Source organism: Myotis lucifugus, unplaced genomic scaffold (genome assembly GCF_000147115.1).
Source record: "Myotis lucifugus unplaced genomic scaffold, Myoluc2.0 scaffold_13, whole genome shotgun sequence".
Lineage (NCBI taxonomy): Eukaryota > Metazoa > Chordata > Mammalia > Chiroptera > Vespertilionidae > Myotis > Myotis lucifugus.
Window position 1 is genome coordinate 670,617 of NW_005871061.1, and position 4,196 is coordinate 674,812.

Sequence of the window (4,196 nt, forward strand, 5' to 3'; positions counted from 1 at the left end):
AAAAGCCAAAGGAGCACACAAGTCCAGAGTGAAAGATGGACACTCCAGCAGTCACCATCAATGTGATGCCGACTGTAAATTTGCGTATTAGCTCTCCTTTCCTCATCACTTGGCCAGAATCTACTGTCTCTGGGGCAGGGCAGAAGACATGATGTATTCCAGAGACTCAGAAGTTTCCAAAACCATAGAAGAAAATGTAAAATGTTAATGTGAAATGCTGAAGAAGAACCAGACCCCTGAAACCTCTTGGAAATGACTACAGCAGATGAGAATTTTCCTGGTTAGCACGCAGCCAAAAAACTGATTCTGCCTGGAAGTTCTCACCATAAATTTGGTTTCCTGTAGTCTGACCCTGAAGCTTTTCATAAAATAATTAAGTTTCACTAGGGCAGTGATGGCGAACCTTTTGAGCTCGGCGTGTTAGCATTTTGAAAAACCCTAACTTAACTCTGGTGCTGTGTCACATATAGAAATTTTTTGATATTTACAACCATAGTAAAACAAAGATTTATATTTTTGATATTTATTTTATATATTTAAATGACATTTAACAAAAGAAAAATCAACCAAAAAAATGAGTTCGCGTGTCACCTCTGACACGCGTGTCATAGGTTCGCCATCACTGCACTAGGGTCTGAATAGAGCTTTTTGAGAACCTAACAAAAGTATTTAAGTTTCTTTGTTGCTATGGTTATGATATTTTAAAGAAGACTTCTCTTCTCATTCTTAGGCCAGGACATTCTTAATCAAAATCTCAACCAGAACCTGAGAGATGCTTTTTGGGACTGAGAAGAGATCTTTCATAAGCCAAATTTAGCCCATTGATTATACTCTAATTAGAGACAATTGACAGATAATTCTTTCAGATTTCATAGTAAAGCATCAGTAAGCTAGGAATGAAGAGGGAAAAAGGAATAACACAGATAAGCTGGACTTGGGTTTACCACTTTGTCTGAATAAGTGAGAATTCATTTTGAGAGTGGAAAACTATCTCACATGTACAAGAATGTTTGTGGCAGCTTTGCTTATAATTGAAAACTAATAACTTCTATATCCACTAATAGGAGAATGGAAAAATGAAGTATGACATAGTCATCATATCATGTAGAATATTTTCCACATATAAAAGTGAATTAAAATGGTGAAAAAGGTGAAAGGATTAGGAGAAAAAATATATATGACACATAGACACAGACAACAGTATAGTGATAGCCAAAGGGAAAGAGGGGCAGGGAAAGGTAGAAGAAGGCAAAGTGGGGATAAATGGGGATGGAAACAGACTTGACTTTGGGGGGTGAGCACACGATGCAGTGTGCAGCTTATACATTATTGAGTTATAGACTTGAAACCTATATGATTTTATTAACCAATGTCACCCCAATAAATTCAATAAAATATAAAAGTAAAAATGTATGAACTAGAGCTACTAAGACAAATAAATCTTAAAAAATTACATTGAGAAAGAAAGCAAGTTGTTGAAGAATATGTACCACTTACATAAAAATGTAGAACATGCAAACCAATACTAAATGTCTTTTATGAATACTTACATATATAGTAATAATATAAAAACATGCCCACGAATGACAAACACCAAAGCCAAAATACTGCTAACCTCTAAGGAAGAAGGGATGGATTGTGAAGGACACAAGAAGGTTTTTACTCTATGGATGGTATCACATTCTTTTTTTTAAATATATTTTTATTGATTTCAGAGAGGAAGGGAGAGGAAGAGAGAGATAGAAACATCAATGATGAGAGAGAATCATTGATTGGCCGCCTCCTGCATGCCCCTTACTGGGGATCGAGCCCGCAATCTGGGCATGTGCCCTTGACCAGAATGGAACCTGGGACCCTTCAGTCCTCAGGTCGACTCTCTATCCACTGAGTCAGACCAGCTATGGTGCATTTCTTTCTTTCTTTTTTTTTTTAACGAATTCATTGGGGTGACATTGGTTAATAAAACCATGCAGATTTCAAGTGTAAACCTCAATAAAACATTATCTGCACATGCCCACGTGTGCCCATCACCCCAAGCAAAGTCTTTTTCTGTGCCCATTATCCCCCCTCTCCCGCTTTGTCCACCTCTGGAAGCAATTATGGCAGAAAGTTAGGACTCTGTAGAGCTAAGTGGTGAGTACACGAGTATAATGTTATTCTTTGCACTTTTGTCTATTTGCAATATTTCATACTATATAAAAAGTTCATTCAATCAAAATTTTACATCCATAATAAGCAATAACAACCCAAGGGACAAAAAAAGTGAGCATTCCACCTAACCACTGAGCTTTTATCCCATCAATAATGAAAAGGAAACAGTGATTGACTCTAGGAATCTGCCAGTTAGGATCTCCTTGTGGAAGATTTAAAGGAAAATGTAAGAAAACCTGGCAGGACTTCATGTGGGAAAGAATCTTCATGTGGAAAAAAGGTACTATGGACAGTTAACAAGGAAAATAATCTTTTCCAGCCTGGAAGAATATTGTAGAGGAAACTGCTCCACAATTCTCTTATCCCCTGTATTTACCACCATTTCCTCTTATGCGGAATGTTCCTGGAAGATGAATAGGAATCTGTCCCAACTACTGTTTGATAATAGCTGTGGGAAATGACAGCATGCTGAGGTAGATGGCATCACACCTCACTGAAAGAAAAAAAATCCCTTTGGGAGACAATGAAGTATTACAGAAACAGTAAGGGTTGTGGAGTCCAGATGGATGAGGTTGAGCAATCACATAATCTCCCTGAGCCTCATTTCCTTCATTTGTTTTTTTTGTGATAAATAAATAAAATAATGCATGTAAAATGCCTGACAGGTAGACTGCATTGATACAAGAGTTCTCTTCCATTTCCTTGGGGAGAAAAGGGAATAGCCAGAATCTTGCTGGAAAACTAAATAATGCTTTAAAGGAGAAATAAAGAGAACACACTGCTTCTTGGATATTCTGGCTAAGTAGTTATTTGAACTATGAATGACTGGCTATTTCTAATTAGCATCTTCTGCATTCTTCCCAATCATAGGCAGGCTATGAAGTTTCCTGAATTTTGCTCTGGTGTTGTCCCTAATAGTGTTTTATATTAACTTGAGTAAAGATAGGAGCCAAGGGTGGTTTAGATTACTAATTCTGCAAGTGCTATATATATTAATTTCTTGGCATAGTCCAGTCTGTAAGATGGATGAACTATTTCTTATTAAACTCAAAATCTTTACTTTTGAGTTTAATAACGAGAACATTATAATGTTGTAATTCTGTATTTTAAACAAAGAGTTTTGTATCTATTACTTTTCCTCCTCTTTCTTTATATGAAGTGTGTGTGTGTGTGTGTGTGTGTGTGTGTGTGTGTGTGTGATTCATGTCACTTCCATTTCCACCCTCTGAGTGAAGTGTATGGTCAGTTCTCATGGTGCATGTTTGTCATCAAATCAACTCTGTAGGCTTCTGAAATTGTTAGGAAAAACAATTAGTACCTGCTATAATACATACCTAAAGAAACTGCAAGTGCTCTCTAACACACAGTGTTCATTACATAGCAACCTTCAGAAAGACATAAAGATAGATACCTCTCCTTTCACATTATTGCTGGATGGACCAGTGGTGACTAAGAAAAAACTGTCACATTTTCAGGCTGCATTTCCAGACTGGATCACAAGGAAATAGGAGAAGAGCAGTCAAAGAAGGGATGACCAGGCCATGGAAATTCCAGGAATCCTCCAGTTCAATGATCTAGACTAGGGTAGAGTCCATTTCACCGCTTGCTCACAGGGGTTTTGGCTAGTGAGAGGCTTACTTACTTCCTCATACTTAGACCAACACTAAACCCTACCCCAACACAGACTTGAAAGAGAGGAAGGCTCCCTCTTGTACAAACTGGATTTGTTCTAAAAATGAAAAAGAGCAGAGACAGCTTCCAGAAGGACCTGTCTTATAGGAAATAGGAACAGAGACCAAGACTGAAGCAGATGTTGGGTCTGAGCAGGGAGTATATCTATCAAGAGTTTGCAACAAAACCAAAGACAAAATGCTGGATGTGCTTTACTCAGCTTAAAAAAAAATAGCCAGACATGGTTTGTTGGGAAGCTTCAGATCCAATTTTCTGGTTATGCTACTCAGTTTCTTTAGGATTTTATTTTGTTTCATGTAGTTTGAGTCTTTGATTGTGAAGAGGTACTTAATTAGAATTCACCATGGGAACAA